Source organism: Ursus maritimus, unplaced genomic scaffold, assembly GCF_017311325.1.
Source record: "Ursus maritimus isolate PB19 unplaced genomic scaffold, ASM1731132v1 scaffold_27, whole genome shotgun sequence".
NCBI lineage: Eukaryota > Metazoa > Chordata > Mammalia > Carnivora > Ursidae > Ursus > Ursus maritimus.
In genome coordinates, this window is record NW_024425230.1 from 12,230,442 (window position 1) to 12,246,059 (window position 15,618).

Consider the following 15,618-nt stretch of genomic DNA (forward strand, 5'->3'; position numbering starts at 1 on the left):
AAAGAAAGAAAGAAAGAAAGAAAGAAAGAAAGAAAGAAAGAAAGAAAAAAAAAGTCTAGAATAGAGTTATCACATCTGCCCTAAACAGTCTATCTCTGGACTTATCCACAAGGATAAGTACCTATTTAAATCTATCCTATTTAAGCCACTCTCATTTTGGATGTTTTTCACTGAAAACCAAACTTAATCATAATTGATACAAGCTTTGATTGCCTCTAATGGACAACTTGCTAAGCCCTGGACCAATCTCGATGGCCAAGAAAGTATGATGGAAGCAGCTCCTCCAGAGCCCCAAGAACCGATTGTAGAGAAGAGCTAGTTGCCCAGGAAAGTCAGAACGGCACCTAGAATTAGCAGAAGCTAAAAGGAAAAAGGGTCGATAACTCAGCATACATCTACCATCCTGCCGGCATAGCCCCAAAACTAAACAGGCTGGAGGATACATATGCTTTGGTTTGTTTTGGGTCTGATGTGGTTTTTTTGAAAAAAAAAAAAAATTCATTTGCTTTAAAATGTACGTCTAGCCATCCAGTTGCTTCTACATTCTGAAATAGAAACAATAGCATCCAGGGGCGCCTGGGTAGCGCAGCGGTTAAGCATCTGCCTTCGGCTCAGGGCGTGATCCCAGCGTTCTGGGTTCGAGCCCCACATCAGGCTCCTCCACTAAGAGCCTGCTTCTTCCTCTCCCACTCCCCCTGCTTGTGTTCCCTCTCGCGCTGGCTGTCTCTCTCTGTCAAATAAATAAATGAAATCTTTAAAAAAAAAAAAAAAGAAAGAAAGAAACAATAGCATCCAAAGCAAAGCATATGAAAGAGACATGTAGTGATCCCAGGGATCCCCAAACATGGTCTGCTGAAGAAGTGGCAAGCCAACTCAGCTTTTGGAGAGGCCCTCGATCCTATGAGGATGAACTATTGCACCTGCCATATGAGGGAGCCTCAAAAAGTACTTTGTTTGTTTCTGCTTTTTTTAATTTGATTGGCACTGACCAAACAACAAGCTTAAACCAAAATAGGAAGGGACGTGGTTTCAGATCGGGAAGTCACTACCAGAAAGTTAATTTAAAAAGCCAAGTGCTTGAGGGGATGACCTCTGCCAAATGTTTTCCGGAAACCCAGATGAAGTTAGGAAACATGGATGTGGCCGATGTACAAACCCCAGAGCAGAACCCAGACCAGTCTCCCTATTAATGCCTGATGACCCTGCATGGGCTTTATAATTTGAACGAGATGTTGAGAGATGACTTAAGTCATGAAGTTGGCAGAAGATCAGATTTCCTTGGAAATGTCTCCCAGCCTGGGTTGAACTCCCTGCTCTGAGCTAGCGGGCTGATCTTTGCTGTGTCAGGCTATGGGGGAGACTGAGAGACGTCTCATCCCATGAGCCGCCTAACCACATTTCAGAAGGATGCTCAGCTGTGGTGTTCTGAGGATTACTCCCTCTTTCTCCTGTGCCCTTCCCTGATGCCATCATATCACGGTCTGAATCATAACTTCCCAAGTAGTACAGCCAGAAAGAAACTTAGAGGTCCATAGCACCCAACATCCTCATTTCCAGATGAAGAGACTTGCAAATAAGTTCTGTAGAAATTTTGTTTCAAATGTGAGAGTCTTCCCTTGCCCTTAAACAAGAAACATTTCTGTTTTGTGTTTATCTTGTTTCTTTCCCATGGTTCATTTTGTTTCTTCTTCTTCTGGAATCATCTATCGCAAAGCTCTCCCTCTGTATCAACCAACCAAATGTACTGAACTCTAAAACAAATGGAACGGAAAAGCAAAGACAGACTTTCAGTGTTGAGGTGTATGGGGGACATGATTGTGTATTTAATTTAAAGCAATTCACCTGAAGCATTATCCTCAACCTGATGGTACTGTTTGAACGAAAACCCTGTGTATCTACAGTGTTGTGTCGGACAGATTACAAATGGAATTAAGTGGACGGGATCCCAGGCTTCAGATTTACGATACCATGCAGGTTGCTTTAGGGAGGTCGATGGCCACGAATGCTCTTCATAGGCGTCACCCATGACTTCGTAGATCTCAAGTGTAGGTAGTTCCCATGAGCACCTCGGTAGACTTCTCAGGCAGTCACACACCCAAGAGGGCATCCTGGACTAAGGCTAGAGACCACCCTGCCTTCACATGGCCCATATCACCCCCTCACGTGGTGCTCTTAGAGACTACCCCTTCTTTATGAGCTCTGGGTCAAGTCATCACCCACCACTAGCAAGGGAAGAGGACTTTATGGGATGCCATTTTGTACGTCATCTTCCTTTCCTTCTTATTTTGTTTTATTCGCTTCTAATTTATTTTATTTAGCAGTATAATTTACATTTTTGTTAATCACTTTGCAACCTTTACGGGGCAAGGTATGATTTTTATTTTGTATTAATTATACTATATCAAGTGATACTACTCTGTGTGCACATAAATTCGGAAGTATCCCGGGAAGAGAACAGACTTTGGAATCATGCTGTCCTCCTTTAAATCTCTCTCCTGCCACTTAGTGCCTGTGTGATCTAAGATGAGGTATTTCACTTCTCTGAAATTCAGTGAACTAGAAGTGAGAGTATCTACCTCAGAAAAGGTTGTTAGGACTAAAGGTAGCATAGATAAAATACCCTGCACGTTGTCTGGTGCTGAGTAATCACCCATGTATCAATGACTATACTTAGTTATGAAGCTGATTACCCACAAGGTGTTTAGGGGTGACCCTATCTTCTTTTTTATTTTTTAAGATTTTATTTATTTATTTGACAGAGAGACCATGAGAGGGGACACAAGCAGGGGGAATGTGAGAGGGAGAAGCAGGCTTCCTGCTGNCCTGATGTGGGGCTCGATCCCAGGACCCTGGGATCATGACCTGAGCCGAAGGCAGACGCTTAACGGCTGAGTCACCCAGGCGCCCCCAGGGGTGACCTTATCTTCTAAACAGTATGGAGTACAAGCAAGAAAAGCAAATACAACAAGCAATGACACCAAACTAAAAAACTTCTCACAACAAAAGAAACCATCAACAAAATGAAAAGGGAACCTATACAGCAGGGGAAAATCTTTGCAAACTTTGGATCTGATACGGGGTTAATATTCAAAATCTATAAAGAATTTATACAGCTCAAAACAACAACAACCAAAAAACCAATCCGATTTAAACAATGGGCAGAGGAACTGAATAGACATTTTTCCAAAGAAGACATCCAGATGGCTAACAGATCTATGAAGAGGTGCTCTACACCTCTCATCATCGGGGAGATGAAAATCAGGGGCGCCTGGGTGGCTCAGTCGTTAAGCGTCTGCCTTCGGCTCAGGTCATGATCCCAGAGTTCTGGGTTCAAGCCCCGCATCGGGCTCCCTGCTCAGCGGGAGGCCTGCTTCTCCCTCTCCCACTCCCCCTGCTTGTGTTCCCTCTCTCGCTGGCTGTCTCTCTGTCAAATAAATAAATAAAATCTTTAAAAGAAAAAAGAAAATCAAAACCACAGCGAGATGTCACCTGACACCAGTTAGAACGGTTAGGCTCAAGAAGGCAAGAGAAAACAAGTGTTGGCGAGGATATGGAGAAAATAGAACACGTGTGGACTGTTGGTGGGAAATGTACATTGGTGCTGCCATTATGGAAATCTGTATGGAAGTTCCTCAAAAAACTAAAAATGAAACTACCGTATGATCCAGCAATCTCACCTCTGGGCATATACCCAAAGGAAATGAACACAGGATCTCCAAGAGATGCCCACAGTCTGATCCTCATTGCAGTGTCATTCACAATGGCAACAACCTAAGTGTCTATCGGTAACTGAATGGATAAAGATATGAGATATATATACAATGGAATATATAATATATGTATATATACACAATGGAATATATATATATACATACACACACACACAATGGAATATATATAGCACACACATAATGGAATATTATCCTGCCATGAGAAAAAAGGAAATCCTGCCATTTGAGACAACATGGATGGACCTTGAAGAGATTATGCTAAGTGAAATAAATCAGAAAGGAAAAATACAAATACTGTATGATATCACTTATACGTGAAATCTGAAAAACAAAACTAGCTCATAGAGACAGAGTAGAATGGCGGTTTCAAAGGGCTGGGAGGTAGGGGAAATGGGGAGATGCTGGTCGCAGGGTACACACTTGTGGTTGGAAGAGGAAGATCTGGCGATCTAATGTACAGCCTTGTAATTAGAGTTAACAATACTGTATTATGTATTTCAAAGTTGCTAAGAAACTGGATTCTTAAACGTCCGCACCACAAGAAGAATGATAATTACGTGATGTGATACAGGTGTTAGCTAATGCCGCCATGGTAATCATGCTGCAATATATAAATGTATCAAATCAATATGTTGTACACCTTAAGCTTACAGAATGCTTATAATAATAATAATAAATAAACAGGATTGAGCATTTCCTGCCAAGTTAACAGGGCTGAAACTAACTGCATCGGTACTGTATGTCTTCCCCTGTCCTAATGCAAAAGTGCCAACTACGACCTTCCCTAAGGTGTCATCTTGAGACAGGGAGCGAAGGCAACAGGAGAAGCAGAGGAAGAGGAGTCAGGAAGACTCCTTGGATGAATCACATGAATACCCAACAGTAACCAAGCCAAAGGGAGCCATACTATATGACTGGCTCCCTGCTTGCAAGGTCACTAGCCGGGATGGGTCTCAGTACCCATTGGCAACTTATAAGAAACGCCGACCAGAGTCTCTTACTGTGGAGCCCAGAAGTCTGTGATTTCACAAGCTCTCCAGGTGGTCTCATGCACACCAAAGTTGGAGCAGTACTGCCGGAAAATGCTAATGATAGAAGGTAGCTGCAGCCGTCAGCCGGTCCGGATGGAAGAAGCCCGTGACTCATAAACAGCATCTCGCCTCCAGGATTCTCCGTCTGCAACTGCAAAATAATATTTGAAATAGCCACTTTCACATGTTGAAAGTTGGCCTTACGAGGTTATCTTGAAAAATCAAAAGCTGTGATAAAACTGAATTTTCATTTCCGCAAGGCCACATTTAACAAGGGTCAAAGAGTGGCACCCCTCTTTCGAATAGTCTGTGCCCTCCATTTTGCCATGGTCCCCACCAGTCCCAATTATCGTGGATCCCCACAACCCACCTAGAGACCCGTCAGCCCCCTCTCATGTACATTTGGAACGACCAGTCCGGAGTTGGTTCAACTCCTCGATCCCCCATTCAGAAAAATAAAGCTCATGTCAGAGAGTTTAGGAAAAGTCAGCCAGCAATTTAGGAACAGAATAATGTCTTATATAAATGGTAGCTGGTGTTACAATATCATTTATTAAAAGAAAAAAATAATTTGAACCAGAACCCTGGCTTGCTTCCGCATCTGCTTCCCTTGTGACTGTCCTTGATGTTTATTTTCATGAGATTTCTCCCACATCAGAATGTTATTGGAAAAGGAACACAGGGTGATTTGCAGACTTTCATAGGAAACAATCCAAAAAGCAGTTTTGCTCTGATACAGACTACATCTTGTTTTGGTATTACCTAGTCAAAATGTCTCATTTCTTCTTTTTTTTTTTTAAGATTTTTATTTATTTATTTATTTATTTGAAAGAGAGAGAGCATGAGTGGGGGGTCACAGGGAGAGGGAGAAGCAGACTCCCCGCTGAGCAGGGAGCCGCATGCAGGGCTCTATTCCAGAACCCCAAGATCATGACCTGATCCAAAGGCAGATGCTTAAGCCACTGAGCCACCCAGGTACCCCCAAAAGGTCTCATTTCTAACAAATACCAGAAATTACACTTGCAAATGGTACGCTTGTGTTTGTGCTGGAAGACGTTTCTCACGTATTTGTATAACGTGGATATTTAGTTTCCCAGATGATTCCATTTCATGCAACCAGGTTTAGGAAACACTGATCTGTTCCAACCAACCATAATTCAATTATCCTCTCTCTGCCACCCCTGACAGACGGGGTGGTCATTTTTAAAATTATTTTAAGCCAATCGAATTATTGGAAAATTCTTTCTTATGCTGAAGTGAAATTCACTACCTGCAATGCCTGTTTTCTACCTGATTCCGTTTGAAAGCTCTTTTAGGACATATTGCACATCCCACCCCAACCGTCTCTCCACTGATCTTTATTTTGTTTCCGAACTGAGATCTATTGCCGTCATCATCTTTAGGAGCAATGATGAGATTAGTCTTTTATGAATATCCTACACAGAGTTAGGAACTTGGGATCCCTTCTCTCACGTTCCAACACAGAGAGTGAATTCTATTACCCATTCTTTCACCGGCAAAGCCAGAACTGGGTCCAAGGCAGTCGTGCTAGTGAAAGCTATGTTGGCCTCGCACCATTTGGTAACCAGATCTGGGCACAATTTTTTTTTTTTAAGTGGGAGTTTCCTGGTCTAGAACACTATGTTTTCAGGTTTCAAGTTAATAAGCATATCATTGCATAATTTGTTTTAAACTCAGCCTCAGGGGCGCCTGGGTGGCTCAGTCGGTTAAGTATCTGCCTTGGGCTCAGGTCGTGATCTCAGGGTCCTGGAATCGAGCCCCATGTCGGGCTCCCTGCTCAGTGAGGTACGCTTTTCCCTCTCCTTCTGCCCCTCTCCCCATGCTCTCTGTTTCTCTCTCTCTCTCTCTCAAATAAATAAATAAAACCTTCTAAAAAATTTAAAAAAATAAAGCCAGCCTCCTATCTGACTGGTTGGGTGATGAACCCAGGAAGATGCCAACATCACCCAGCCCAATGCATGGGCCATCTCTGCGTCCACTCATAAGCGCCAGGGCACTGGGAATGAGCTTGTCGGGCCCTTAAACACAAGGACTAGAGTCCTGACAGAATAAGGGGAAGTACAGCATTGTATTCATTGAGGAGGAGGCTTCATGAGGGGTCGGGTGGTGGACACTATACCCAAGTTTTGACCATTAACTAGAGGCTGTACATGGCGGGGGTGCGGGGAGAGCGTGGATTGGTTTGTTTGCCTTTCAGTTTTGGTTTTGGTTTGCTTTGTTTTTGCTGGTCCCTGTTTCCCTGCATTCCTCTTCCATCTTCCATTTTAAAATAATCAATCAGTGAGGGGCACCTGGCTGGCTCAGTTGGTAAAGCACGCAATTCTTGATCTCAGGGTCGTGAGTTTGAGCCCCACGTTGTGTGTGGAGATTACTTACACATAAGATCTTTTAAAAATAATAATAAATGAATGAAAATTAAAATTTTTTTAGAGAGAGAGCAGGCTCCACACTCAGCACAGAGCCTGACACTGGGCTCTATCTCAAGACCCTGAGATCATGACCTGAACCGAAATCAAGAGTCGGACATTTAACTGACTGAGCCACCCAGGTTGCCCCTGAAAATTCAATTTAAAAACAACTGCAGCCTATAATTCCAGGGAATGCCCCCCCCCCCAAAATAAAGAATAAGAACTACAGAGTGGCCCGGCATGCTCAACTAACATCCGTCTTTTTTCCACATCTTACCTTACACAGCAGACGTCATGGAACCCACATATTGCAAATATGAGCTTGGAATTTCTGTGTCTTTGTCAGAGAGAGATGAGTTCATTTCCGAGGCCTCACAGACTCCTCCTAGGATTTTATTCTATGGGACTGCATCTCTGCGGACAATCATTTCACTGGAAATGCGTTTATAAGATGTGACTTTTTAACCATTTACAGAGTGGAGTCAAGTGTGTCAAACGATGACTTGCCTTACGTTGTAGATACTGTTTCAAATTCCGTTGGATGGCTGCTTCAAAAGAAAAACAAGTGTGAACTCCAATGTATGTTTTTATTTTTAAACAGCTCCAGCAAATGGAGTCCCTTCTAATTGAAAGTTACCTGGTGTAATTACGCAGCCTCATGAACAATAGCAAAGTCAGTTTGCAATCACTTGATTTATTTCAAGTTTTGCCACCCTGCCGTTATTAAATTAATTCACCTTCTAATAAAAATAATTCCTAATGTTGAGAAAATACAGATAAGTAGAGAGAAGCTTTATTAAGATCATCAGTATTAAAACTAAATCCTTTTTTCTCATTAAAGAAGATACAGTCAATTTAATTAATTCACATTAATCCCTAGTTGACATTAAATTCATCTAAAAATCTACACTCATATAGATTATTAACACGGAGCCATAAAAAATGTTTAAAATGATTAATATATAAAAGAAACAGTTCTAAAGATTCAAGTGATTATATTTTAAAATGTTCTACAGGGGCGCCTGGCTGGCTCACCCGATGGAGCATGCAACTCTTGATCCCGGGGTTATGAGTTCGAGCCCCACGTTGGGTGCAGAGATTACTTTAAAAAAATGAAATCTTTAAAATAAATAAAATAAAATGTCCTGTGGATGAACTAATCTTCTGAGGTCACTTTTTCAGTTTATCAAATACTTGTAATTTAGAAAAACAACAAATCAGTGGAGTAAATTTTCTAAGGAAAAAAAGTAGAAAATTTTACTAGGATATTGACTTAGGATTGATATTTCCTTCTAAATTAACTGAAAGTGATCACACTATAAAAATTGAGCCCCAAATGATCTTCACACTTACATCATTTAAATTCTTATTTTGAGAGACGGCTCTATTTTGTGATGATTTCTGATATTTTGTTCCTTTACTTTTTCTAGAAAAGGAAAATTATTATAAGGTAATCAATAGTTCACCTCCAGCACTGTCACATCATTCTAGATTGTAAAGCCACCTTATTTATCTTTATGTACGAACTTATTTTAATTGGACTTTTAGAACTGACCTCTAATTATGAGTAAATATCAGGTGGCATATTTTTATTCTGGCTTTATAAATCTGTTTTCAGGCTCTAGATCACTTAACAAAAAAATGTCATCGTGTATGTTTAACACGAATTTCAGATTGAGTTCTCATCCCAAGTCCCTGCTGATCAGCGTTATAAAAGCGTAACTTCGGTTCATGAGCTCCTTCACACAGACTTCAAGTCTTCTACCAGAGCAAGACAAGTCAAGCAAAATAACTGTCCTTTCAATGTACACTGACATAAAGAACCCACCTTTCACATCAGGTAACAACAACAAGAAATAGACTTGTATTTTATCCAGCTTTTCAATTTCATGATAAGCCCTAGAGCTAATTAATTTAATAGACTAAAAGATGCCAATTTTCTTTATTTACTTTTTTTGTCTCGATAAACATTAGTGTGCTTGAGTGGACACCTCTGTTTTCCTTGGAGTTTTAAAGCTTCCTTTCATGTGGGAGAAAAATGGCTAAATATGTCAGGGTTTATCAAACAGAGCCTTGCTTTTTTGGCTGGTCCCTTTTGCCTTATCTAGCAAACACATTACCCTCTCCATCAAAATGTGGCAGAGCAAACATGCGGTAGGCCCTCACACATAACCAGAGCTACCTTTAAACAGCCTCTGGACTCTTTAAACTCAGCGAGAAAGCTGATTAGGTCCCAGATCTTGCACATTATCTCATTTTTGATAGCTGTGCTATGAAAAAGCAATAAAGAAAAAGCCGTCTAATAAGAAGGCCAGTTAAAGTGTCTGCTTACTTAAGAGCTCTACTTAAAAGGAAGGGGGAAAAAAGAACTGTGTAAACTGGTTTAACTATTTGCAAATCTCAAAGGGAGTAGCATTCAAAAAAAGAATTTATATGTGAGTTAAAGGGGAATCATGATATTTCCTTAAATCTCAGCATTCGCATACAGGAAACAACTTCATCCTATCTGCGGGGAGTTCTCATATCTCTGTTTAGTACATTGTAGGCAACTTTGAAGCTGTTGTTTGTCCAAATACCAGAAAGTCAAAGATCCCTTCCAGGCCTGTGGAACAACCACAAAAAGAGACATAGGAAGTTATGTATATTTCACTAACATTACCTTTCCCTGATCCAAAAGAGTAACTTAATTAAAACGTGAGAAAATATCTAACCCTGAAGCTGATGTGAAACATCTGAGACTCGCTTCTCTTAGCAAATAGAGCAATGACAGATGATATTTAGGGGGAAATAATTTTAGCAATATTTCTCAACATTTTAACACATGAGCAAAGTACAATGCCTGTTTCTCTGCATCACAACCTCCCCAAAAGTCCAACTTCTCAGGACTTTACCCATTTCTGATGTATATGCAGAGTGGAGACAGTCTTACACCATGGAGCAGATTGAAAAGAAAAGATGTGAGTAGGATGTGGAATGCTGATTTAAAGAGATGAGGGGTGTGGTTCAAAGTGGCAAGGTCAATGTTAACATGTGTAAGAAAACACCAGCTCCTGTCTGGGCTTGTTTGCAAGATTTCGTTGGGGAAGTGCCATAAAATGAAAACTATTCGTACCCGAGGTTCTGCGATCTAACTGTAACAAAAGCAAGTCATATCTGTATCCATGCAGAGTGACTGGGAGGGCGTGAGGAGGGGTGCTGTTAGCTGCTTTTCAAGGACTCTGGTCTCACTTAGCTCGGATCTTGAGTTACTATCTGGAAAGGCAATAGAGCAGCTCAAAAACATAAAGAAAGATATTCCATAGTTGAGGTAATGCTGATTTTATTCCCCACTGAAACGGGCATTGTCTTAATTTCAAAACTCAACATGTGAAAAAAATCAAACCCTGAAAAAATATATTATTTATTTCTTTCCCTTTCACATCAAGATCCTAGTTTTTAATCAACCTTCTAACATATGAGGAAACATCCCTTTCTGTTAAAAATAAATTTCAACTCAAACAGCTTAATAGAGTGTAGTGCCTGCCACATAGAAAAAGAGTATCGTAAAACCCGGAGGATGTTAAAATATGCCACGAAGGATTTAGGCACATCAGGCAGAATGAGGATGGAATGTGCCAGCATCCTTACCAATGAGGGGCTGAGAAGTCAGTCACATCGCTGTTTGCCTTCTTAAGGCTCTTAGTGGAGTTTCCCTGTGATTTGGTGTACAAACAGCTCAGTGGCGTGCCAACCACGCCCTGGAGTTGCATTTTACTTTGTTTACAAAGAAGGTGACTTGGGGCGCCTGGGTGGCTCAGTCATTAAGCATCTGCCTTCGGCTCAGGTTGTGTCCCAGGGTCCTGGGATCGAGCCCCGCTTCGGGCTCCCTGCTCCACTGGGAGCTGCTTCTCCCTTTCCCACTCCCCCTGCTTGTGTTCCCTCTCTCACTGCCTCTCTCTCTGTCAAATAAATAAATAAAATCTTAAAACAAACAAACAAAAAAAAGAAGGTGACTTAGTGTGTCTGGGGCCTCGGGAGACAGGGACAAGGACAGTCATCGCTTTGCCCCAGGGGCAGTTTTGCACTCAGCACAGCCCAAGTTTGAGTTGCAATGCTTTAATAGGACCGCTTGCTAATTAGAGTTTAAGTTGTGGAGTCTAGGCACAACATCTTGGGTGACCATAACTAAAAGCACTGTTGTCAATAATAAAATTAATTAATTAATATATGCTGATGCATATATGAGCTATGATAATAGCAGGTGCCAATCTAGTAGCAAATATACAGCAGACACAGCTTTAAGAGCCCCATGTATTAGCTCATTTCCTACAGCAGCCCCTGAAGGAGGTACTATTATAACTTCACTAGATGAGGAAACCAAGGCACAGAGAAAGGAAGTAATTTGCCCAGCGCTGCAGAGCTAAGAAGTGGGCAAACTTCAAAGAAGTTCCTTTGTAGATGTGTCTGTGTGTGAATACGTATTAAATATGATAAAAGTGCTCCCACTGGAAAGAAATGGGGTCCCACCCAATTTATTTGTCTCCCCAGGAGACAACATGTGGAAGTTGGTTTTTTTTTTTTTTCATCATTAGGGGTAATATACATTGAATTCTATTCAAGAAACTTGGTGGTAGATGGCTTTTAAAAGGTTTCTTTTCAATGCAAACTGATGATTCGTAAAACATTTTGGAAAATGGCTGCAAATTGATTCACATGGTGTCTCAAAACTCCTTAGCTCAACTAATTAAAATGTGTAGATTTTGTTCGCCACAAATTGGCCTTTCCTTCGCCTTGCTTGATTTGCCTTCGTATCCCCTGGTTGACACTCTGTCATAGGTAAATACTTCCTTTGTCAGTCTACCTTTCACTTTTCTGTGGATATTGTGTCTGTACTTACTTTTGATAATGACTTTTTTTTCTCAGCAGAAGGATGCATGTCCTGGAGTTTTGCAAATATTTTGGTTTTTGTCATTGAACACCATCTAGGGATAAATAGCAATATCAAAAAATTTTTTAAATGCTGAATATTATTTTATCAGCAAAAAAGGTACACCATCAGAGCCTCTCAAACCTTCCCCAAATATAAGGGACACTTAAAATATTAGCTGGAATGGAAAGTATAGATCACACTTGATTAATTTCCTTACCACCATTATAAAGTACACAATCAGGCAAATCCACACTAAAGAAGTAGGGGAAATGAATGAACAAGTGGATGAATGGATGAAAGAGGAAGGGAGTTTTAATTACAAATGTTGCCACTGCTGCCATCACTGGGGTATACAAGATTTTTTTTTCTGCAATGTTAACCGAAGAGCTGATGAGAAAAATAACTACTGAGATGTGCTGAATCATTTGGGGTGGTGCAATTATGCATTTCATATCATTTTTAAATGCTATGACTCCTCACCCCCTGGTGCGGCATTGTACACTTGTGCAATTGACCACATTGGTAATGACCTTCCCAGCTGATCTAGAATGACAAAATGAAACTCCGGTAGACAGAGATACATAGCAGTGCTAGGATTGCCTTTCCAGGCTTCGCGAGTCAACTCAAGAGTTTCTAAAGGACGCATGTAAAAGTACCAAACACAATAAACAACAGCACCTCTATTACTGAGAAATAGCACACATCTGAGACTATACCTTTACACACACACGCACACACACACACACACACACAAAACCATTGCTAACCAAATTAATAGTAATCCAAGAAGATGCACAGAAAAACGTGTTCCATTTTGGAAATATTTTTCAAGCACAAATTGGTTGGTACACATACATACCCATTGGTACTTTGTTTGTGTTCATTTTTAAAAGCCAAGGAGAAAGTTCCTTTAATCCAGAAATCTCATAGGAAGTAATTATTCCTTGGTCCTTCAGTAGGTAGGGCTATTTTCAGAACCACTCAGATGTGCCCAGATTATTCGAATCATTTAATTGAAGAGACCCAAATATTAGGGACGTTTATGGACAGTTTGTACTTGTGGGAAAAAAAAAATCCTTCCTCACTCACAGGGGTCAGGGTCTGGGGGAGGGGGCGCGGGTCATTGAAGCCGAGTAAAATCTGCTGCCCAAGGACTTCAGGACCTAACTCAGGACCTAATTCCCAGTGCAACTTCAGGAGACCTGGCTGTAAAAAAAGAACCATTTTGTCTGCCTTCCTCCTGCTTCCACATCCCAAACCTGTTATTGAAAGAAAGACAGCAAAGGAGAAGAAAAAGAGAAGCCCACACTTATTCGGCATTTTCACCACCAACACCACCCCACCACCAAGCCACCCCCCCTCCAGTTAAGGAAATGTTAGTCCAGCCACAAATTAAAATGAATAATCTGATTACACTGGGGGAACCAGAGTAAATAAAGGTTGTGTGCCCTGTAATTATACAAGCTGAACCATCTCAGGAGGTATTTAAAATATTTGGGGGTTGCAGGTGGAGAAAGGTTTCTTGGCAGTAGTTGTTCATTGAAATCTCTTACAGGATTTTTTTTTTTTTTGAAACCTAGTCTGTGATGCAGAGCCTGCTGTGCTAAATTATGAACCAAAGGCTTTGGGGTGGGAACAATCAATCAAAATACCTGGGGTAGTGTGTAATGTGCATGCTCTTGTCAGCATGAGCAGGCTGCCCCTGAACATAGTCCCTCAGCAGGTTAAATAAATATGATACTATAGACAAACCGACAGGATCACACGGCTGCATCAATCAGCTGTTGATAAAATACAATCTTCCTTTAATACACGCTGAGAAAGTTATTTAACACTTACAAAACCTATATCCATTTCTTGTCCTTTTTTTTTTTTTTTTTTAAGTCTTCTTCCAAAGTGTAACTCTTTTAAAGGGCACGGGGAAGAAGTTGCGCGATCTCGGGTGGAGGAAGGGCATTTAATGGAGCCAAAGAAACAGCTGTCGAACCAGGGGGTGTACCAAGAACAGCTGCAGGGGTGGAGGAACTGGCCAGAGGGTCCGTGAGAAGGCAACCCACACCTGCAGCTGTGCCACGGATCTCACAAACCTAGACACCCTGTTGCAACTACTCCTGCAGGGAAGTCATGCAGAAGCAAACCCATGTTACTTCAATTCCGTTCTCATTTCAGCTCATTTCAGCTCTGCAGTTTGCCTGCATCAGGAACAGATGAGCGAACTATTCTGGGTTTCTTGAGGGGGGATGAAGGGGGGGGGTTGCAGGACAGAACATCATTTAAAAGGCGGGGGGCTCCGGGGAACTTAGAGAGGTGACCGCAATAGAGCTGATGGTAAAGGGGAGATCGCTGATGACTTCACGGCGGTGAAACTTGAGGGATCAGGACTAGGGAAGCAGGAAGACGATTGCCTTGAGTTAGCGAGAGTGCAAGCGCGCGTGTGCTTTGTGGCTTCAGGAAAAGCCTGTCTCCGAGGACGTATTCCACGCTCCCCACCTGCAAACAGGCGAAAACGCCAGGGGTGGGTGCCAGGACCCTCTGGAGCGCCGGCCCAGGCTGGGCTGTAATTTAAGTCCATGTTGACTTTCACCTCCAGCTCGCGCCGGGCCTCTGCCACACGCTCGCTCTGCCCCAGGTTAACCCCGGGGTCCTCTCCGTTGTCGCGCGTGGACCCTCGACACGGCGCGCGCCTGTGGCTGGGCCCGCCGGGGAGTGGCCGAGCGCCGGAGGGGGGGGGTGTGCAGCGGCTGCGGAGAGGGGGAGAGCCCCGGGTAAATACTGACAGGCTATCTCTTAACAAGTGAAGATTAATGTCCCATCTAAAATTAAGCTCCCCTAAGTGCCGTCGCGGCAGCAGAAATACTGGGAGTGAGGAAAGGCGTCGCCTGTCACTCAAAATGCCGATCTTTCCCAGCCTGTTGAAATAACCCGCCCGGGCAGCTAGAGGTGTTGACGGCCACGTTTGTCAGCGCGTCGAGCCGCCCCGGACCCTCCTCGGCGGCGACCGGAGCTCGGAACCAATCCAATCCGGGCGTCAGTGGCCTCCGCCAGAGCTGCTCCTCCCTCGATCACGCACGCCCTCCCCGCCGGCTTCCCGACGATTCGCGCCGGCGAGGGGCTGCTCTGGGGACCCAGGGGCCTGGGGTCCGAGCGACTTAGGTCACCCCCTCCCCTTCGCACGCAGGCTCGCCCGGGAGGCCACCGCCTCGTAGGCGCAAAAGGCGACCGATCGAGACCCGGCACCGAGCCCCGACCGGGACGACCAGCCTCTACCCCCTCCCACCCTGTCCCTCTGCGGACGCCGGACGCAGCCCCATGTCCTATTCAGAGGCCCGGGTTCTCTAGGCAGGAGGCGGGGAGGGATCCAGGTGAGGGAGGGGAGGAAGGAGGAATCTCGCTGCCTTAGTAGCGCTTTCAACCCCAGAAAGTGGCTTAGGGTTCCTCCCCCCACCCCCCACCCCCCCCGCCCCGGGTGCGGATTCCGCTTGCGGTGGCGGCGACCGGGGCCTCGGGGACTCGAGGAG

At 43.2% G+C, this 15,618-nt stretch overlaps 1 long non-coding RNA gene across 1 annotated transcript; it reads right to left on the reverse strand.

Annotated features, from left to right (window-relative positions):
- Nucleotides 1–4,628: 4,628 nt before the first annotated feature.
- Nucleotides 4,629–12,220, reverse strand: LOC103660003. The gene is made up of 3 exons (XR_567652.2): nt 12,068–12,220; nt 7,469–7,739; nt 4,629–4,913 (listed from the first exon to the last, which is right to left on the reverse strand). It is a non-coding gene; the product is annotated as an uncharacterized LOC103660003 (long non-coding RNA).
- Between the last annotated feature and the right edge of the window lie 3,398 nt (nt 12,221–15,618).